Source organism: Pseudochaenichthys georgianus, chromosome 23 (genome assembly GCF_902827115.2).
Source record: "Pseudochaenichthys georgianus chromosome 23, fPseGeo1.2, whole genome shotgun sequence".
NCBI classification, from domain to species: domain Eukaryota; kingdom Metazoa; phylum Chordata; class Actinopteri; order Perciformes; family Channichthyidae; genus Pseudochaenichthys; species Pseudochaenichthys georgianus.
The window spans coordinates 16,019,589-16,043,832 of record NC_047525.1 but is presented as its reverse complement, the minus strand read 5'-3'; the positions used below and the strand labels follow the sequence as shown (position 1 = coordinate 16,043,832).

At 39.7% G+C, this 24,244-nt stretch overlaps 1 pseudogene; it reads right to left on the bottom strand.

The window, feature by feature from the left end:
- The window catches only part of LOC117468410 (receptor-type tyrosine-protein phosphatase zeta-like), a 39,292-nt pseudogene extending 26,838 nt beyond the window's left edge, over window positions 1-12,454 (bottom strand).
- Between the last annotated feature and the right edge of the window lie 11,790 nt (window positions 12,455-24,244).

Sequence of the window (24,244 nt, the reverse complement as noted above, 5' to 3'; positions counted from 1 at the left end):
CTTCGTGAGATTTCCCAGGAGGCTTCAGACGCTAAAGGTTCAGGTGACTGCAGTGCCAACAGCACATTTATATGGATGTTTTATTCATACTGCGAAAGGTCAACAGACATGCAGTTTTCCAACAGCTTCATCGGCACACCGTCATACACCTGTCTCCAACGCTGGAATCAAACGCAGAGGAAACTGATGGAGCAGAGACACGGCTTATACAACTGTAACTCCAGCCCAATCTGTGCGATGTCCAATGTGTTGGCATGAGTGAGCAGCTGTCAGGGTGAGTCAGAATAACGAAGCCAAGCGAGGATATGTGTCAGCCAGACACCTGATACTCTGAACAAGCTTCAATCACACTGCGCTCATACACGTGTAATATGTCATGTTGAGGCAATGCATCATAAGCTCTCACCTGTCAATCAGGTGGATGGTAAAATCCCAATCACTGCAAAGCACTGCGTCATACATTTGGATTCCTAACACTGCAATTTGATTAAAAATCCATATGTTGTTCAGCATTCGGTATTTACCTCTCTGTATAGATATATAATCTTTTGTATTGTTAGTGATGGAATCCCCCATGCCAGCACTAATCGCTGACCTTATCAGCCTGATTGTTCACTTTATCAGCGCTATAATCCGTTATTGCTCATGTGAACAAACATGTCCCACATCGAATTATGTGATACACACTGACATGGTCTAAATTGATAATAACATGCGGATAATACTTTGTGTTTGTATGCGTGCATGTAATTAAAGTAAGTGTGTATACTGGGAAATATTAGTTTCTTCTCAATGATTTTATTTCAAATGTGGACTTCGGAAGGTCTTAAAGTGGACCTATCATGCTATATTTGAAACATATTGTAGAGCCATACCTATACAAAACATGTCTGTGACGTTTTTCAAAATCCCAAACAGATCACCCATTGTAGCCATGCCTCTTACTGCTCAAACCCCTCTTTTGCAGCCCTGTTAGAGAAACGCGGATCTTGGGTCCTTGGGTGAAAAAAATAAATAAGGAGGCGGAGCTAATGCCTGATCAGAATTCTACCGGAGATAAAGTTAAATTCGGTTGTGATAAAACGCCATCCTGTTTAAACCACGTCAAGGATTATTTCTGAAATAGTATGGAGCTCAAATGCTTTTTCTCTTGCGGGTTTATCACAAGGTGAGTTCTTTTTTTATTTCCTGCTTTTTAAACACATGTGCTCTTCAGTACAGGTTAGCTCTGAGTGTAAGCGAGGCTTGCTAATGTAAACAAAGACGTCCAAAACACGTCAGGCATTGTTTCTGATAGCAACTTTCTGTGGGTCCGCCGACGTCACAGCGGATGGAAATCTGTGGCCGTTTCTCAATCGCGAGGATGCTTGCTTGGTAGCACATGTCTTCCGAGTCACTTCCTTCAGAAGCTAGGCAAGAATACTTCCTGGCATTCGGGAAACGAAGAGTGGAACAGGCTAGCAAGTGTGCAGTTGTGCGTCATATGAGAGGCCCCGTCTTACATTTTCCGCCACAGATTTGGGGAAATTGGTCCGTGCGCAAAGCATTGTGGGGATTTGAAGGACGCGAAGTCTACCCATGTGCAGCCTCGAAATTACCCCCAAACCAAGGACGCGGCCTCGGTGGAATTCCAAGTATGCTGGAGATTGGAACAGTCCTTCGGCGGCACTCGATGACGTAGTATCCTTGAAATATTGGCTTGGAAGCCAGAATCCTCGCGATTGAGAAACGGCCTGTATCCGCTCGTTGTACAGCCGTTTTTAAAAGATTTGGGTACGGAGGAAAAGAGAGAGGGTTTTATTTTCTGACGCTGCGTGAGTTCCCCGACGCACCGGGGACACATATTTATGTATAAAAGACATCACAAAGTGCATTTTGCATGATAGGTCCCCTTTAAGTAAGAAAATACTTTAAATGGCAGGATACAACATTTGTTATTTATTGACTCTTGTAACTGTGTAAACATCCAATGATTATAAAGATGACTTTCTTGAACTACACGCAGCAACAGCCCTGGACAGCAGTGTCTTGGGATGCGGCCTGCAGGGAGGATTCAGTGTTATTAGTGTTTGGGGATAAGGGAGCCTGTCCCGGCTGAACACTAATGAACAGCACCATGTTGGATTACAAGACTCCTGGGGCTGCGTTAGCTTCAATCTTAGAGATGAGGGATGAGTTTATCAGCTGCTTTTACACCAACACAAACTGATTCGGAAAATGAGATGTGGTTACTGGTGTCCTATTAAATGAAGTCCAGTGTTCCTCCAGGGACAGAAAGCCTGTGTGCTCAACCCACAACAGGGGAAGTGTGGTTCAATGAGTCTATCCATCTATGCAGAGTTTAGTGGAAAGTTTGATAAACGAGGGTTTGTGAGCTCACCATAGAAATGACGACATTTTATATTCTTTACAATCAGTTTTAAACTAGCTGTGTTTAAAGCTGATTCACCACAAAAGCAGTGGATGAACGGGAGTACAAATGATTTGATTTTGTTGTAAAAAGACCAAGCATTAAAACATCTATGCAATGTGCAACGTAACACAACCTTGATCACTTGTATTTCATGTCTTTGACTCGTACCAAAAATAAATGTTTCTTCATGTGCAAAACGTGTCAGGCATCAATTCAGCGGTGCTTGAATGAAATGCTAATGCCAGCATGCTAACAGGCTCACACGTTTAACATCCATATGTTGAGAGTGTCAGGTTTGGGGAAAATAGGACCCAAGTGCAGTTAAAAAATACAAAAAAAAGTTTGTTAACAAAAAGCGAGTTTTATTATAAAAAGCCGAAGGCATGAAAAAACAAGAAACTAATTAACAGAAACAAAACCGGGGAGCACGACAGACATACGTGCCTGTTACATACGGGAACAGGCAGGAGACACGGACAAGCATGGGTGACAGTGACATGAAATGACGACGAACAGACATGGAGCACAGGGGAAGACAAGACTAAATACACAGAAGGGTAATCACAGGACAAGACACAGCTGGGCAGGGGAGGAGAAACACAAGGGCAACAGGTGAACACACTCAGACAATTAGACACATGACAGGGAGGAAAAACACAGGGAGAGGGACCAGACATGATACAAAGAGGAAAACATTTCAAAACAAAGGTGGAAAACATAAATCCAAAACCATGACAGAGAGCTGCAAAGATTAGTCGACTAATTAATCAATCCACTTGCCGAAAAATAATGGCAAACTTTTGGGATAATCCATTCATCATATGTTCATTATTTCATGCACAAGGCAGGTGTGGTAGGTGTGTTTACCATGTTCACCCTCTTTTGATGCACTTTTAACAACATATGATGGAGAATGGTGGGATTATCAGTAGCTTTGTGGAAAAATCTAAACTTCAAATGTATGCTAGTGCTGAATGTCAACCTCATGAAGGACAAAGGGTCAAAGTCAGGTGATAACGAAGACAATGGGATTCATGTTCCCGTGACCATGAAACATACTACTCATACAACTACAGCATACATCAAATATATAAATGAAGTGCTCTGTCAACACATAATGAGTAACATTCCTGCCTAGAACTACAAATGAAACTGACGGCTGTGAAATATCTGTTGCCAAGTGAAAGGACTCCCGAGACGATTGCCTGCCATAACTGACGTCCGCTGAAAACACGACATCTGTGTCACATAAAACGTGACACCTGTTGACCTCAGTGTCACACACACACACACACATAGGGGGCCAGACTATAACTTATATAGCACTCAGCTGTGTTGAGTGTCAGCTGGTAATATTATCTCTCTCTCTCTCCGCCTGTCTGTGATTTGCTGCAGGTTATGTCGAAAAGTGCACTGGACCTTTGCCAATAATGGATCCACAGAGAAGATATAACTTGTTGTCTTGATAGTGAACACTTTAACTTAAATGTTGATAAGACAGTGCACACCTCCTTTAGTTACCATAAATGTCCATTTAATGGCTGACCTAAGGCGTGAACAATTCATTTAATTTAGTCCCAGTCAACTTCCAAGACATATTGGAGCCGTTATGGTCCATAAGTGCCCTATTAATGCAGCATGGAGTGTCCTTCATCTCCCTGATGTGGTTGAATGACTCAATGTCTCACAGTGAAGTCCAGCACTAGAGGTCAGAACCGATGAGATTAGCCTCCTTATTAAATGAAGGATATTGTTGCTGAGTACTAAACAAACCGTGCATTGTTCCACAGGACGGTATTAAAGCTGCAATATAAAACCTTATCAGACAAGCCTATCACTTGGATCTCTGTGTGTGTGTGTGCGTGTGCGTGTGCGTGCGTGCGTGCGTGTGTGTGTGTGTGTGTGTGTGTGTGTGTGTGTGTGTGTGTGTGTGTTCTTGGTTGTATTCCAGTTGTTCTGGTGGCAGTCACTTTTGTGAGATTGTGTATAGTAATCGTGGGAATTCGGGGCCCTGTGTTGGAGGTGGTAATACAGTTGAACAGCTGGAGGGTTAAAACACACACAGACCTACACACACAGACACACAGACACACCCATGTACACACACTTTCAGTGTCAGGTAACACCCCTCTATATATCCAGCCGGGTGGGGTATCACTGAATTCTCCGCAGCCTTTTTGGCTCCACAAAAGTCTAATAAAACCAAACTGTCCTGTTATTTAAAACTCTGCTCAGCCTTAACCAAAGTGTAAATCGATCGCTGTTCACATTAAGCATGACATTCCATATGACAAAGACAAAAGGTTTATTATATTTCGTGGTAATAAAAACAGGCAGCTAAAGATGTACTCTGCTGGATGGTGCATTAATATGACATGCATTTAGCCATTCTGATTTCTACAGAATAATCCATCTGCTGACAGTTTGGGAGTATAACTTTTAAATAAAGTGTTGATGCTCTGGATGATACACTTTCATTGTCAACAGGTTTCCCATCAGCATTCAGCCTGAATCAGGGGAGTTTCCATAACAACAGTTCACAGCGCCATGACAACGAAAGAGCCCACCGATGGCGTGTGGAACACCCTGACTTCCTGTCGGCTTCCTGCTCCAACTCTCTCCATCACCATGGATACAAAACCATCACCTCTCCTCTCTATTTTTCAGTACGGGGGTCGCGCCCCAAATTCTTTTAGTGTGCGCACACACGGATAACGACACAAATAATTTAATTCAGATGCACGAACTCATTGACTTGACGAATAATGGCATGGAGCGCTGTGAGTCTGTGAGAGTATATATATATTTATAAAAATGTGTGTATGCATCCGGAAGGATTGAATGTGTGTGTGACGGAGGGGGGTCGGCTGGTGGGGATAATCAACTTAACCCACCAATTGGTCACAGTGGCAGCCCCCTGATGAACTTTCTCACTGGGAGAAGAAAGTTGTTTCTGTGCTGGGATCCCGTTTACTTCCACTCCACTTGTCTGAATTCCACGCTTCACAGAGTAATAGACAGCCTCCAGTAACTTCCATCAAACCAATTGGTTATGGTCCCCACTTAACTTCATCTCAGCCTAAAATAGCAAACCTTTCTGCAGCTCAACAGACGAAAGCCCTGCGACAAAATATCATCTCTCCTGCATCTCCCTCTCTGACTTTTATTCATTTGGTTTTTCTCACATTCATACAACTTGGCTACAAAGGAGAAAATACTTTAATTTAAGACTCTTTGTTAACTTCAGAGGATGCTCCTGTTTTCTGTCTGACTTGAAGTTATGAAACCCTGTTGATACTGATTTAGTCACAAGTTTGAGTTACAGACAAATTAAATATTCCTTTAGTCTATGATGGCTTTTTTGGTCAAAATGATTGTCAAGGAATCAAAGCTTTGGAATAAAATATGTAAATATTGTACTTTTCTTAATCAAACTACTGATGATTAAGAATAGACGACAAATATTCCCTATTTTTCACAGATACATTTAGCCTCTCAATAGTTCCGCCTATATGGATACAATCAGAACCTCTTGCATTAGCAACACTTGAATACATGTGAGCCACAGTGCTGCCATGACCTCTCTGACCTCTGATGCTGGTCTGTAGCTGTTCAACAAAGGGTTTCGACGTAGAGTATTTGCTAAATTAGCAAGACAACAGTCACACGGGTAAACCAGAGTAACACTATGACATGACTGTGTATAGCAATGAACAATGCTATACACAGAGAAACCCAGAAGTTGTAAAGCACTGTGGAAAGGACATCATCAGTCAAACGTCCCTCCATAGCAGGAAACAGGAATGTGAATGAAAAGGTTTTATAGGCACAGCATGTAACCAGGTTTAACTCTATAAGGGGCAAACGTCTGATTATTGCTTCTCTAACTTTAGACAAGTATCTGCTGATTTCACTAAAAGCTGTAGTGAGCTGTATCAATTGCATGCGGCCATCATCGCGTCAGCCGTGGACTAGCGAGGTTCTTTCCCTATCCGGTAGCCTCGGTCCTTGGTGCCAGCCTTTAAAAACAACAGTGTCTTTTGTATGTTGTTACCGACAGACAACTACGGCCATTGTCAGCGGCTGTAACTTCAGACAGACCTCTTCAAGTGGAGAGACCACAGAGACAGCGTTGGCATTTTCTGGTTTCAGTGACTTAGTTTCACTGTCATCCTTCTTTTCTACCTCATGCTGATGATCCCTCGCTACTTCTGCAAGTCTTAAACGTTGAATCAAATTCCATGACACTCATAATATATAACACAGCATTCTGACTCACTCCTTGGAGGGGAGGTACTTGAAGGTCAATATGACCATTACCAAGGTACTCACTATTTCAGGAGAAACTAAATACCTGGAGCCAGCTCACTCCTACTTATTTGCTTGAACAGCCTTTGGAGAGTACGGTTTCCAACACAAATGAGTCAGCTTCTGCAAAACACATCTGACATTCATGCCAGCATCCTGTCACCTTTTGTTTATACAAACAAGTGCATCACTATTAATGCCTTCCAGACAGAGACGAGCTTGTGGTAGTGAATGTACCAGACGAAAACCAAAAGAACTTGAACAAGTCACGGAATAGTTAAAAAGCTGACCTGACCAGTCCTCCTGTTTCACATTCATTCAACACAACTTTACTGAGACTCATTAGTTTACTGTCATTAGTGTTGAATACTAACTTCCTGTGAAGCCCTGAAAAGCTATAGAATCCACCTCCGTAGAGGACTGCTGCTGTTACAACTGATTTCGATAGACACACATAGCCAAATAAACTCTTCACTGTTGATCACTGTGGAGTGAGACTAAGGAACAGTGTGAATGTGGAGCTAAAGCCATGTCCAGACATAAACCAGCTCAAGAGGAAATACAGAGAAATGATGTTCTCGAGGTACAGGGAAGCGGAAGGTGTTTGACTATGTGTACTGTATGTGCATATATGTAAATCAGTGTATGTATATGTGTATATGTATATATTTAAATCAACAGGTAAAGCAGATTAATAATAATAATGAATAATAATGATAATTGTTGCAGATTATAGATTATAAATAAATCATTTAGGGACAAGGGGGTGAAATTAAATAAGTTACACTTCTTCTCACTCCTTTTCGAACACTAGATGTGGCACTGTTTATGTTGCTAATGCTGTTGTTGTTGTTGTTGTTGTTGTTGTTGTTGTTGTTGTAAATGTAATTTTTTTGTTTTGATTTCTCTTACATGACTATGCACTGCAACATTTGTTTTGTTTTGTAATTATTTATTTTACTTGTTCGAAATAAATGTACCAATCAATCAATCAATCAATCAATCAATCAATCAATCAATCAATCAATCAATCAATCAATCAATCCCCATATTTGGTGTGTCACAAATATTCCTATCCCACATCAATGCGCCCATAGGGGCCGGCCAACATCGTGGAGAGGATCCTCCTACATCTGTTCCACTGAAGTGAATCCCCCAGGTTGACCCCATCCATTGAGAACTGTAAAATATTCAGGTCATTGTGAACTATTTACACTGTAGGTAATTAATGGGAAACTCCCAATTAATTAAATTGTTTGAGAATGTCACATCAATCGTGCAGCCCTGGCTAAGGTGAAGTAAGTATTTCATATTGAAAAGCTAGATATGCAGTCAAGTATTCCTTTAAGTTTAAAATCAGGATAAAGTGATGAGGTGATATATGACAGAAGGGAAAGGGACGTTTTTCTGGGTCCAACTGAAACTGACAAATTATTAAGTACAATTCAACAGCTGACTCCCCATGTCATTTAAAAAAGTGATGACCGTCCAGTAAAGGTGATAAATTCCCTAATTTAATATTGGACCAACATTTGTGTCTGCTCCGTTGAGTCTTGGCTTCTTTAAAACCATAGAGATTTCCACCATATTCAACTTCCACCATTGAGAATGTGTACTTCTAACAATCACTGCCAATTACAGTAACTAGTAACACAACTTTTGAGTGACTTCAGTGTTTCACTGAGCTCTCCAGCATCAAAGAGATTATGCTGTCCTCATGGCACAGGCAGGCCAGCTTTAAAATAACTGTGACTGCACGTTGCCACAGTAAGAGCAGACTGCAGCTAAATGGATTAAAGAATAAGAGCAGAATAAAATGTTTCAGATGGGGAGGCTGAACAACCAAGAGAGGGCAGGATGACAAAATATCACAGAGAAAGCAGGGGATCAATTATTCAACGTAACAGCTGTGGTTTTTAGCATTGCGAACACTTTGGTGACTGAAAGTGCGACACACATCTAGCAGTACACTCAAAATACACTCATGCTTCCCTAATCTCCCAAAATTAGATTTGTGATGGTACTCAAAGGGGTACATATAGAACATTTTTGCTCCGTTCTAAGGATTTAAACCATCTGTTTTAGGAAAGTAAATGCGTATAATATTTAACAATAAAACTCTTCTCTACAACATCATTATCTCTAAAAATATCTTCCAATAAAAGAACATAAAATCTGCTTATATGTTTTTCCACTACAAACCAGACAGCTAAGAAGGCTTTGGAAAATCTTTCTAACGAGATTTATTTCCCTGAGAGGAGATTTTTATTTGGCTGGTTTACAGAGCCAGACTCAGGCTGTGTGTTTTGCGTGTTTGTGCATTTTTGTAAGTTAACGGACACATAATCTCGTTTAAAGCATGGAGCCAAGGCTAGAAGGGGTCAGACACACTACTCTAACTCACATGCTATATACAGTTAGAGAAAGAGGAGTTGATAATACATATAATAAATATAATAATACAATACATTTCAGGATAAAGATGTGGTGATGGAACCAATGTCTTAATTTAAGGAAACATAAGGGTCATACTTAGGGATTTTAGGATATTTTGTCATTTTGCAAAAATAGTCTACTATACCCAAATGAATTTAAACAGTAACGTTTCAGGTGGGTTTCAGGGTCAGCACTGGTTTGCCTCGTCCTTACAAACACTGTTGTATGTTTAGCAGTAAGTAAGTAAGTCAGTTAGCTTATTAGTTTAAAAGGTCACATTGTTTACTGTAACTCTTCTGAAACAAGCGATATCATACTTGAATTGACTGTTTCTCACTCTCTATCATCACTGCGCTCTACATATTATTTATGGATTTACACATTCAGTGTGCCAGAATGTGTGTGCCAGTATGCTGTATGAAATTGCTGTCAGGCATCCTATTATGCCACCGGATGCAACCCCTCTGGTTGAAATGCTCCGAGTGCACTGGGTTGCCAGATGGCATCTCACAAGGAGAACATATGATCACTGCACTCACATTAACATCATACTCTAATCAAGAGGCATGGTGCTATGTTGTCTAAATACATGGCGTTATTTATTACACTATTTGATGGTGGGATCTTTATCGCTGGATGACTTCTAGGTGCCATGTCTGTTCCAATATGGCATATGCCCGAATTGAGTCAAGGCTATACAAATGATGTAATCTTTCTTCTCTTTTTGTTAAGTGAAGTACACATACCAAGAGTTGTGCCAAAGTCCAGTATAGATCATGTCGAGCTGTTGAACGATCAATAGCTTACAGGCTGCTGCTATGCTCATTGAACCAATTACCATCCACCAACAATCAATGTGTATCTGCAAACACTTCCAATATATAAATACAAAATACAAGTGGTTATGGGTAAAAGGGGTCAGATGCTGAATAAGACAAGCACAGCCATCACGCTGAGCTCAATTAGATTAGTTTGAAATCTCTAATGAAAGGATCACAGAATACAAAGAGCTTAAAGATATTGGTGGTTCCAACACTTATACCTATATATATTCAATGTCAAAATAGTGGATCAAAACAGGACTAATTCTAGGATCCCTCTCCTGCTGACCAGCACATATGGATACCCAATGCCGAAGGTGTGTGACCACTGAGAAGTCAGATGGATGATACTATGTAGTGGCAGCCGTGCTGTTGAAAAGCATATGGCACAGTGAAGGACTCAAGGACAAGAGTGTTGTCACTGGCAGAGCTGCTTGGACAAACAGGGCTAAACCGAGAGCACCCACAACATCCATTGAGCAAAAGGCTGAGCAAGAGAACATGTTGTGTGATTTTGAATGGTGTCCAGACATATTGTAGGACAGATGGCTGGAGGATGCTCCATTTTTTTTTCTCCGAAAGGAAAAGATGTTTCTATGTATCTAAACAGCATGTTTCACATAAAATATTTAAAAGGAAGGTAAATGTTTAAACTTGTAGTCACAGAAAATGGAATCAACAAGCTTCACTGCTGCAACTTCAGAGTATAGTCAACTTTGACTGCAGAGCAAAGGCATTTCTCAGAAGAGCATTAAGATGTCTGGAAAGAAGAAGCCTTTTAAAAACCTAGCAGAAAATGAACCCAGCCAGTTGTACCGTCGGTCTATTTCTGCACCAAATTATATAAAATAAAGAACTTCTTATGGGCTCATCTGAGATAATCTGATCACACGCAATCTCATCAAACGGGAACACGCAGTTTGGAGTTTGGAACAGGAAAACATTTGGAAAATGATGCTATGAAAACATGAACCTAGAATAATTAAAAAATATGGATATCTCTAAGGTCAACCAAAACATTATTTTAAGTAAAAATAGGCTTTGTCCTTGAGCTTCAATAAACTCTGTGTAGAACAGCAGATGGCACTACTACTTGTCATTTTTCAGTATCAATATAAATATTAAAGAGTTTATCAAATCCAATAACAATACGTCAGCTGATATTCTTAATAAAATAAACACAAATTAGGGATGAACATAACTCTTTTGTTGCTTAAAGAATTATGACCAAGATACAATGAGTGGGACATTTTAAAACTGCAGGGTGTGTAATTGAGAAACTAACTATAACATAACTTGTGTCTCGGCTGCAATTTATTGATGGATGTGCAAAAAGTCAAACAATAATCTCTGCAGATCTATTAAGTAAGCTTTGATAGTAGGTCCCACTTTCAATGTTTTTTACATTTGCAAAAATGTCCATCGCTTTATCCAAACTGTCTCACTCTTGTGTTTCTCACATCTGCACCTGTTACTGAAATCAGCACCAAGTCTTTCAGATTCCTTTTACAAAGAGGATCTGTTCTTAGACAGCTGCTCTAAATCATTTATGTGATCTGGTTTTAACAGACCATTGTTAGCTTTCTCAACGTAAAAAAAAGTGGAAAAATGTAAATAGATGATTGCTGAAAAGTTTGCATTAGGCTGTCCTGAGGCTACAGTGGACTTCAGCATCCAAAAAGCTAAGTATCCAAATGTGAAGAATACTCACTTTAATTAATAAATATGGTCTCATAAATCAGGCTGACACAGTTACATTGTGAATGTGCAAAAACATATGGATTGTTTAATTCCAGGTCAGGTTGCTGAATGAAACGTGCACCTGTCCCTGAATGCAACATTTGGACTGAACATGAATAAGTTCATCAGAGGCTGTGGGAGCAGAACACTGCACAACATTTCATACTTAAAAATGGCTCAACATGTTTAAAGCATGACAAGACAAATCTCTGCGTGTATTGCAGATTATTCACTGACACAGAATCTGAGAAAGGAATACTGAGCGAAAGGAGAAAGAACTGGTACGCATGTTCTTAAAAGATGCCATCCATATAAATGTATCCTTGGCGCTGATTGTGAAACAAGAATAAAACAGACTGAATCAATGACAGCTTCCAAAATGTCATCACATGTCAGCCTTAAATTCAATAATGTCTCTCTTACCTATAATGCTGAGAAGGATCAGCTGGAAGGAGAAATCCTCGGTCCTGATGGAGACCATCGTGTCTGCGGGAGATTTTAGCGCGAATGTGGCTCAGTAAGGGACGGAGGACGGCGGCTCTACCCGCTCATCTTCCCCTCCACTGCCTCTGTTTGGGCCAAATGCTCCGCTCAGATCAGCTCGGCTCGGCAGGATATGGTTGCGGAGTGCTGGCTCGTTGGCTGGTTTGGATGATAACGGACGCGCACTCACGTTTATCGCAAAGACGAGCTGTGCGCGCACCGCCCCCCGGGAGTCACTCCACTAATATTCTTATGGTTTGACTACAGAGGCATGGTGTGTGCGTGCGTGCGTGCGTGTGCGTGTGTGTGCGTGTGTGTGTGTGTGTGTGTGTGTGTGTGTGTGTGTGTGTGTGTGTGTGTGTGTGTGTGTGTGTGTGTGTGTGTGTGTGTGTGTGTGTGTGTGTAGCAAGCAGCTGAGGTTTAAAGGCTGTAGGGGGATACATGCTTTTCTATTTCTATAGTAATATATGAACGTGTCATCATACTTCACCACAATGTAAGCAATTGACGCAGTGCATCATGCTTGGTAATTGCATGGCCTTATTATGTCCTGTTTCACTGTTATGAGTATATAATGTCTCTATTAATAAGGGTATTTGTATTCAATATATCTGTGTCAGTACGTGCTCCTTGAGTGAGTTGCAGTATCTTCATGACACAGCATACAGGGAGGGATTGGCCAGTTTTGTTGGGATTTTTTGCACATTATATCTGAGTTGATTATAGAAACAAGACAGAGTGGACAATAAGGAATAGAGGACACATCATACAGATCATACATCATACAGTTAACTATTATACAGACAGACACCAAGTCTATCTTTCGGAACATCATGGTGGCCCTGAAGGTTTTATTCGACTGCCTCACAATGCTTTAAGTTTTTTAAGATTTTGTGCAAAGCCGTGAAGCGAAACAAGAATGTGGATCCAACCAGGACGAGGCTGCCCCAAAGTGAAATCAGTGTGTGTGTGTGTAAAACGCATTGGTGCAGAGATTTGGCAGTGGTTGGACTTCAAGATTCCCATGAGATACACAATGGCGTGGTACTGAGTGTGTGTGAAGCAACAGGCTTCAATAACACACAGTTTGAGAGAGTGACACAGTCTTCAGTCACACAATAACATGCTGCTCTCATTACTCTGTGTGCATTAATTATCATAAATTAAGAGAGATAATCCTCTTTTATTCAGACGGGGTGCCTTGTCTCACTTGTTGGACCAACATTTCTTCGGATACTTGTTACAATATCCCCCCTGCCACCATGCTTCTGGGATATAAGCCTGTGTGTGTGTGTGTGTGTGTGTGTGTGTGTGTGTGTGTGTGTGTGTGTGTGTGTGTGTGTGTGTGTGTGTGTGTGTGTGTGTGTGTGTGTGTGTGTGTGTGTGTGTGTGTGTGTGTGTGTGTGTGTGTGTGTGTGTGTGTGTGTGTGTGTGTGTGTGTGTGTGTGTGGGGGGGGGGGGGGGGGGTTGGGTGGGGGTTATGGGGTTAGTAACAACATGTTGATTGTAACTTCAGCGTGCAGTTACGTCCAAAATACTAGATGGGGGGAAAAAATCATCTTTGAATCAGCCTTATAAATACACACACAGTCGATTTCATACATGACAGAAAAAAGAAGGCAAACTAAAGTAACATCATCTCAACAAAACACACATTCACACACGTGGAAACTGTGCGGTGAATGATCACAGCGTGCTGTCGCCTCCTGGTAAATATCCTGAGCTTTTCCCATCCTGCTGCTGCGGAAAGATGATTGGGTTTTCACAGCACACAGGCAGCTATGGATTATGTGTTTGCGCTCTCTTGCTGTGCTTATACACATTATAGCGAGGTCAACCCCTCATCTGGAGTTCATAGGTCATCCACCATTAAGTATTTTGATCCTACATAGCTTTAAGTCCATCAGATTTCACGTGATACGGATTGCTCTAAAGGTGGCATGGCAACTATAGGCACTGTTTGCTAGACGTGTTTCTGATTTGAGTTGGACAAAGCAAGTGTCACGCTGAGTACAAAATTACGGTTGTTTGCTTGAAGCTGGTGCTCGAGTAGTAATAGTACCAGTCCTGCTGTATGTCAGGTCTCCTTGAACTGTGTATTCCCCGGGCATGCCTTATGCCCTGCATCACACAATGTTGTCAGCTGGATTGTATTGAGTTGTCTCATCGCTTTTTGGACACGCTGGCGACCTAAAACGTGTTTTTTTATGATCCTTTTCTTTGCCTTATCCACATTTACAAGAGACTTCAAGCTAGTCTAACTTTTAACAGACAACGTTTTTTCAGACTTTGACCTGACTGTTGATACATTTTTTAAGTTCACTGTTATGACAACATACTGGAACATATGTACAACTAAATAGTGCTAAAATATATTGACGTCAAGATAAACCTAATGATGTCCAACTAAAGAAGAACCAGATAAGGTAGTCTGAATTCAGTGTAGTGTCTGTATTGTTTTATATTCTTTCTGCTTTTATACTTGACACTGGCCAAATACATTTATCTTATATTGTGTATATACTCACTCCAACTCCAAGGTAATTCAGCTCATACGGGTGAAATAGCAAGTTTTCATGTAGTCTGGATGTAGGTCAGGTTAATCCTCTGGGGACCATGAACAATTACCTGTTTTAAGTATGGAGATGAGGTTTGTTGGATCCTCCCTGCAGAATGCCTGCTTTCTCTTGGGCATATCTTCAAGTCTCTTGAGTCTTTTCCTGAGATTGACCATCTCATTGGTCCTCTCCAGAAGCTTTTCTTCCGTGTGACGCAATTTTTACCTCATTCTCGAAAGGGTTTTCTTTCTTTTGCTCCTATTTTTGTGCAATTTCTTTGGTGTTGACATCATCGGACCGTGTGTCTCTTGATAGGTTTCTCTTCTTTTTTTTGCAGCTGAGTTTGTTTCAGGGGCATTGACTTGCTGATTGATTGCTAGTTGATGATGTTGTTCATCCTCTTCCTCAATGGGTGGTGTTATATCCAATACAGCGCTTAGCTGTTTCTTTCTTTTGTAATATTGTTCAGAGTTTTTCCTCCACTGTTTTTTCTTCCTTTCATGTTGCTTCTTTGTCAGATCTTGAATTTTTTTTATTTGACCATTTTGTTTTCATTTTTGATATCTGAAAATGGAAATGGAGCATGACATCAAATGAGCATGTCTTCAAAAATAGGAATACATTTATATGACACAAATATATAATCCTACAGTCGAGCTGAATGGCTTTCAGACTGTGTGGACATCCTATGGTTCAAACTTGCACACAAACTAGCTTCAATGTGTAGACATGGATATGTGTAAACTTCCTAACTTTTTTTATATTGACTTCCAAGGCAAGGCAAGTTTATTTATTTATTTAGAAAAGCTAATAAAATAAACATTAAAAGATAAAAGTTACAGTGCAGTCTAAGATATGAATAGTTCAATTCTTTCGGTTCTTGATTTTTTATTTACTCAAAGAACCTCCCTTTGGAAATCCGAACATTTCCGTCCATATTTTTAATTTAGACAGACGGTTTTCACCATGTTTTGCTCGCATGACATCCACAATCGGACCCTCAGGAGGGTGTACTAGCCCCCTACTCTGCTTTGCGTTCCATAACAAAGTTTTTAGAGTCTCCTAGACTATACTCTTGCTATAACCTCTCAAACCCCTAACCTTTCTCTCTCCTTCCTTCTGTATTCTTCCAGCAGTTCTGGGTCGCTGTAAATCTTTTCTCTGTATTTTGTCAGCCTTCGCTAAAGATGTATTTTTGTCAATTGCTGACTGTCTGCAATGAAACAACACATTAGTCACATTTCAAAAGTTGGTACAAATATTTAAATTAAAAGCTACAACATGTCATGTTTGCCACTATGGGACTGTCAATCCAACCAATAACAAAAGAAAGCAAAGCAGACCCTGGGAACTTGTACACTGAACAACCTAAATGCTAACCTTAGCTTTGCTCATCATTATATTTAACTTAGGCCTAATTATTTTCAGAATAAGCAAGTAAATCTGGTAAATAAATAATTAATCACTTAATAAAGCCCTTTAAAAAAAAATGTCTTTATGAAAGCAGGACAGTGAGGCTAAAGGCTAACGTCAGCTCAAAAATAGAGTTAAAAACCACCTTGTATATTATATATAATATCTTTAAAAGTACATTTTATATATCAACATACATACTGTATGGTCAACTTCTCATTACCGATACAGAAGTTCTCTCTACCACAACTGGCCTTAAATTGTAGCGGTAAGTGAGAAAGGTGTTGCGGTGTATGAGGAGCATTAGCATTTCTTGCTAACGATAGGGAAGCCATGATGAGTAAGCACATTTTGACTCAATGTACATAATTTATTGGACATAACTTAAAGAGCCTGTGACACCATCCCAACAACTGTTGTGCAATGAAATATTGGGCTACTAGTAATCTCGAACCGTCAGTTTAAAAAAGAAAAAGCCATACCGTTTCGTTAAATATCAATAATTTCGAACATCGCGGGGAAATTCCTTCACTCATTTTGAAGTTTTGGGGGAAGCCGGAAGTGACGTCAATGCGGGAACGCTTCGAGAGCCAAACACGGACAAAGTGTGTTGTGTCATGCGTAGAAATGGTGAATTACTGAGTTTAGGCATGTTAATAACGTTTTAATGAAGTTGACTACAGTATATTCATATTTGTCAGTGCTTTCATGTCAATTCGGCGACATAAACATAAATGATCGTGGTGAAGATGATGATTACATTAGGATTACAAATCGGGAGTGAGAGCTGCTGAATTTCCTCCCGTCGGATGTGATATAAAAACAAATCGATTATTTTTGTGGTTATAAACTCAAGTGGATGAAACTACATGTATTAGTGCTTTCATGTCAATTCGGCGAACATATGATACATTAAATGATGAGTGAGGATGATGATTAAAAATCGTTTGTTTGAGCCGGTCTGCATTTACTGATGAGAAAACAAACCGATGCTTTTTGTAGTTGTAGTACACCAACGTGGATTAAACGTGTGGTTTTTTACCACAATGTTGGGGAAATTAATGGATAAAATGCACGGATTATTATTATTATTCCCACTCCGATCGGGACACTAGGTCCACCGTTTCCCCGCAGCGAGGCTCCCCCCGTTGACAGTTTACGTGGGCTGGGTGCAGTGGCGGACTGGCCATCGGGACGAATCCCGATGGGCCGGTACCGAAGTGGGCCGGTCGGATAAGTAACTAGCACATCCCCCATAGGCGGCGCGTGAGGCTCAGGTTTGAGAAGGCTAAATAACTTATTTTACCTGACGCTGCCCGCCTCCGGCGTCTATAGAAAAGAGATCCACTCAGTGTGCAGAGTTTAAATCTCTCAAGTCATATTACAGGATAAAGAAAATACAGTTTAAACTGCCGTATGCAGAGAAGACGCCGACGTGTCGCACTTATCATTCATATTACATCATCAATCAGATCATCGATCATATAATATCATAATATATCATATATTTCCTTATCTGAGTCATCTTCTCCAGCCTCATCTGGCCGTGCAACACTCACAGTGTCACAGACTGGATGCAGAAGTATTATTTAACACATTATGTTGACGAAACACTCGAGACAAATGTAATTAAAGTCAGATCCACTCGTGTCTTAGACGTGAACGCGCTCTCAGCTGGAGAGAGAAACCCTGGCTTGATTTACCGAGTTGATAACCAGCGTCGTAGGACCGCTTAGCGAGATCTCGTTTGTTAGTTTGTTGTTAGTTTGTTTGTTACTCAAACATATCCAGGGTCTGTTGAACTGGCTTCGTAGTACAGGGCACAGGTGGCGAGCAGCGCTAATGTCAAAGACACAGACATTATACATTATATTTGTATTTTACATCCCCCGCTCCCCCCGTTGACAATTTACTAGCGGGACCGAAGTGGGCCGGTCGAGAGTCCCGGGATGATTTTTAGTCCCATTCCACCACTGGCTACATGACCATATGATCGCCCATATTGACGCACCTCATTCCTAAACTTCTAACAGATACAACATAAACCGATCCTTCAGCCTCATATGAGCTCTCAGACACGTTCAACATTAACCTGTCATCGCTGTCTGAGCTTGCTGCTGTGTGCGCCGTCGTGCGTTTACATCTGACTGTATATATATAAAGGTTTACATGCAGATGCTGGGATCCTGGACGGTGCAGCTGGAGCGCTGTGCCCGCAATGACGTCACCCATCATTTGGCGGGACTTGAAGAATCCGCGAGAAGATCCAGAAAATTGTCAACATTGAAGGGCAGATTAATGGTTATCAAAGTACAAATATCCAAAATCAGTTCATTAACGGTTTTCAAGGGGACAATATGTACTCAAATTGATGGGTTTGGATGATGGGGGAAAACCGTGTCACAGGCTCTTTAAGTATATTTTCATAAAAAATAATAAATCTAACTTTTTTCTGAATGCTGAAAAACAACTGTTTCAGTAATGAGAAACGATATTGTCGTGTACTTAGTCTTACTAGAGAAAGTTTAACTTAAGTAGAGAAATGAAAAGAGATATGCTTACCTGGTAGCCATCTTGAATGAACTTGCAGATGTGCTCCTTCATTCAAAATCAAACTTTATTTAAAATTATCTTTGTGTCTGTAAACAGGCACTCAAAAATGTTGCAGAGGATGAGAATACAGTCAGGGACACTTTATGTTTGCACAATATTTTCATTATTATTGTACATGAAATCTTAGTCCATTCTTTTTCTATCAGTTGAAAGTATGTAGTAGAACATGCATGCCTCTTTTTCAGAACATTTTCATTTTAATCAGGTTAAATTAAGACATAACATACATTCAGACAGAGCTGGACGCATTGCGGTAATGAGAATTCAAGGCAAAAATGCAATTATATACAAAAATATTTCCTTCCTATGTTTAAATTACTCTATGTTCCAATTAGAGACCACTATACTCTTTATAATAATATTTAGTTATATCACTAAATCACATGTTTTATATTTAAAATCATTCGTGCCATTGTATTGTGTCAGTTACGTGAGAATGACCCCCGGGTATATTTAACGTCACGTTCCAACGCGTGGTTTGTTTGTCTGCATGTGTGGCGAGTGTGTGCCTTGCCCCTTGTTGCCATGACAGTGGATCCGTTTCCAAGTTGACAGTGATATTGACTTCCATCGGAGGCAACTGGACGTCAGTATTGTGTGTGTGTGTGTGTGTGTGTGTGTGTGTGTGTGTGTGTGTGTGTGTGTGTGTGTGTGTGTGTGTGTGTGTGTGTGTGTGTGTGTGTGTGTGTGTGTGTGTGTGTGTGTGTGTGTGTGTGTGTGTGTGTGTGTGTGTGAGAGAAAGAGATGCCAACGCAGGTATCGACCCGCGTTGGCAACTCTTTCTCACACACACGCCTCCTATGAGAGTAACATAGCTAATTATAATTTCGTATCATTATAATCATACTGGTTTTGGCCTTTTTTTGTATTTTTGTATTCATTTTGTTATTCCTACATTGTGTCCCTCTACTGCTTTACATACCTCTGGAAATTGCCCCCCGGGGACAAATATGTTAGGGGTAATATGATCAGCTCGCTGCACATTATCCTGCTAATTACATGGCTACTTACTAACAAATAAGTCAATAATTTAACACAACAAATTGATTTAAACATAGTTTTATTGATTTAAATATGACTGTATGGAAACAGCTGAATTGCACCGTGCATGTGATTGTGAATGTGGAACTGAAAGAGAGCAGGAGTGTTGGTCTCTGTGTGTGTTAAAGATGTATGTGTGTGTGCATTTAGATGTATATATTGTACATATCTATTATCTATCTATCTAATCGTCTCATTAATCTTATACCGATGAATCTGGAGAAAGGGTTTATATCGAAGTTTTATGAGTCGTTGGAAAAAAAGGTTAGGCATATAAGTTGATCAAAAGTTGTATTATTATAACCAGTTATGATGGTGTACTGCAGTTTATCCAAATGGTGTTTCCATACTGCAGCAGTAGCTGTTGCTCTGCTGCTGTGAGCAGGATATCAATGTCAAACAATGTACTGCCTGTCTATTTAATTACTTATTAACTAATAAAGGAAAACTACTTTACTGTAATAGTGTAAAACTATACATTATATGTTTAACCTCCCACACTAATACCTCTAAAGACCATGCACCTCAGCCAAAGAACTGCCATTTCAGGCTCAAAGGTCACTGTGAATTATTTATTCAATTATTAACATGACATATTGAGCATGATATCCTGACTCAGGAGAACTTTAGTGTGCACCCATCCATACACAAGTGGAGAGAAGTTCCTTTAAATGTAAGATTTAAAACGCGGAAATCAAGATTGTCGGTGTGTTAAATTGGCGTGTGTATTTGCAATAACAGTTCTATTAGGATGAATGTGTTCATTTAAACTAGAATATGGCAGACTTGGTGTACAAACAATGGTTGCAATTCATGTTGAAGCTACAGTGGGTTACGCATTATTTACATTTTTCTCTACCTATTTTTATAAAGTGAAGATTTGTTTACCTACTTTTGATACATGCTCTGATAGAATAACTGTATGCTGTTGAAAAAACCCAATAAACAAAGTAAAAAAAAGCTACAGTGGGTAGAAATGTACCAGAAGGTGTTTCATCCACTAACTAACAACTAGGCTTATATTTTTGGATAGTCTAAAACTGGTATAATGTGCATTATGGTAGATAAAAGTACAACATCATCTGGCCTTGGTTGTTCCTTTGGGGACTATTTTCCATCTTAAAACATCTGCCTTATATGCCCATCAACAGAAAAGATGGTGCACTTGCTCTTGCTCTTGCAATCCAACCAATTACTGTCACTTCAAAACCCCTTTATAGAAAATCATTTTTTCATTCCCAAGAGCAGTTACAGAACATTTCATGACATATTATTAGAAAGAGCTGTTGTGCTTTTGCTGCATTAACATCTGATGTCTACTGTTCGCGCATGTATTGTTTTTTGTTTATACTCTTTGGCATACGGATACATTTTTAAAACTTGTTCTTGAACATGAACTTTGGACTCAAATCTCCCTACTGAAGCAGATGAAAACAAAAGCACTCATTGACAGTGGAGGACACAAACTTCAGGTCAGTCAATGGTGTGTGTGATATGAATAGTGAATGAAGTTCTGTCTCTGAAGCAGCGAAAGGGAGACACACACACACAAACACACACACACACACACACAGGCTGAAAAACACTTACTTTCCCAAGAAGAGGGTGAGCTCCTCACCCTACTTGTTTCTTTATTCCTCTGTTGCACAATCACACAGACTGAGATGGATTGCTGCTGGGAGCCATGGCAACCAGTGGGGCTATTCACCGTCACTGTGGCTGAGGGAGAGAGAGGGAGTTAATCAACAACACACACTTTCATTACTTATACACATACATACACATATACACGGAAATTACACACACACAAACGTTATCGTACGTCCTTGAATCTCAGTGCCAAACTCATAAAATGAGGTTATATTATATCCTTACTTTCTTTAAAGGCCATAAACGAAGTATTGAATACAAATTGTTTCTGTAATAATAGTATCCTCATTCAATGGAATCAAATCTGAAGAAATCATATCTATATATGGTGAATTACAATTATTTTGTCTGAATTAATCAAAAAGAAATGTGAAATAGAAAATTTGGTGTGTAATATTTTTAGGGAATAGGTTTTTTGTTTTGTTTTGAAATCACACTTTTACCTGAAAACTCGTTTTTTTTTACTGAAGTTTTAAATGAAATAAGAAAATACCAATTTAATATTTGACCCAGCCTAAATTCGAACCTATTTGTTTCACATGTGTGGTTCCCCTCTATAATTATGCAATCATCATATTTGTGTTATGAAGGTTAGTCATTCATAAAAACAGCCACTAGCTCAGATCTAAGGACAGGGATCTACTTTTTCAAATACTGCCCAATGACAGCAAGAGTAAACCCATCCTCCTTCTAATCACTTTACATTTCTCAGGACTTTAGTCAGTGGACTGTTTCTACTTCAAGCTGTGCAACTTAATTAAAAAATCCTAATCTTTATTTAGGATTTCATGGTTTTCTGTTGTGTTTCAAAAGTGCGACCATTTAAGGAGCACTTTTGTACAATTAGTTTACATTAGATTACAATTCTTAAATACAGATACATTTCAACGACTAAAATATGTCGGGAAGGCAGAGATGTTAAGTAACTAAGAACATGTACTCAAGTACTGTACTTAAGTACAATTGTAAGGTACTTGTACTCAGAGCCGGCCCGACCCATTAAGCGACATAAGCGGCCACTTAGGGCCCCACAGCCACTAAAATAAAAAAGGAAAAGAAGTCACCGTGATAAGTATGTTTAATTAATTTTGTTAATATGCCTAGATTGCCTACTCTCAAAGTCATGTATTATATTATTGAGTCAATCATATAATACATTAACCGTGCTTTACCTGAACCTCATCATGACACTAGAGAGGACGGCAGGATTGTAATTTCCCGTGTTCAGTGAATGCAACAGAGGCAAGGCACCAGACCGACCAGAGAGTTGAATGGAAATAAACATCTGTCTTATTGGATGACAGGTACCTATCCTGTGAGCTGTGACAATGTTTAAAATAAACAGTCAGTCAAACTCAGAGTTTTTGAAGATGGACATAAGAACATTTGTTCTTAAAAAAGACGACCATTCTCAAGTGGTGGCTCACACAACAACCCCAGAGCCACCACTTGAGCCAGGAGAACAAGGTATTTAAATGTCAGTAAACTTCCAAGTTATGCGAACATGTAAGCAAAGCATAAATTACAGCTACGTTGACGTTACTTTGAATCACGGGGGTAAGCTAAACCGTTAGCAAGTAGCTATAGCTAGCCAGATATATTAAATAAACACTTTGTCATACAATCTAAATGTAATGTGTTTTAGTGTTACCTGGTGATTTCAAAGAAAGCTCTCTGGAAAATGTTGACTAACTGTTCGACATGAAGCTAGAAGCTACCTTACAGTACACAGTTGATACTGAGTCCTGTCAGTTAAAGTGTTTCATAGTTAGCTTAGCTAAGCATCAACCTAGCACTGAAATATATGGATGTTATGTGACAGTATTTCTGAGAAAAAGTCAGCTGAAATGGTGGCATAGTTGCCACTGCTTTACGTGTCGACAGCATGTTTGAACGTATTTGCAGCAGTAAATGTGGCTGTTTGACCACTATTGTAAAATATAAGATAAATAAAATCTGTGTACAGTTCTGTTTCATATGGGTGTTGAGAGATGTATCCATAGATCCCTTAATTTTGCTTTCAAAGTGCACCAGATTGATGCTTTTATCTTCAATATTTAAAACAAAATGTTCCCGGGGGAGCATGCCCACGGACCCCCCTTGAGGAGGTGAGATGTTAGCTTATGCTAACATCACAAGAAAAAGTTGGTTCCGTGTTGTGTGTAGTGAGAACGCGCTAGAGTGAGGGGGCCCCCAAGCCAAAGCTTGCTTAGGGCCCCAAAAAGTCTAGGGCCGGCCCTGCTTATACTTTACTTGAGTATTTCCATGTAGCCTAATGCTAATTTGTACTTCTATTCTAAACTAAAATTCAGAGGTAAATATTGGAATTTTACTCCACTTCATTGATGTAATACACACATTAATGTATTTAATTAAGAATTATACCCAAAACATATAATACATATGATTCTGAAATGCACAAATCTGCATAATGAATACTTTTACTTATATTTTGATGCTAAGACTTTTGCACTTTTACTTGAGTAACATTTTGAATGCAGGACTTTTGCTTGTAACTGAGTATTATTCCTACACTCTGGTAATTCTACGTTTACTTAGTTAAAAGAGTACTTCTTCCACCTCTTAAACTTAAGATACATTTTAAAGACTTAAATATGCAGAACAGAGGAACAATGCTTTGCTTTACGTTGACAGTGTTGTGATGTTGACATGTTAAAACACAGAGAAAGCTAAACAGAGATGCTTCATTAGCTAATAAATCACTCTTACCAGTCGGCAACCTGAGGAAACACGTTGTTTGTTTCGGA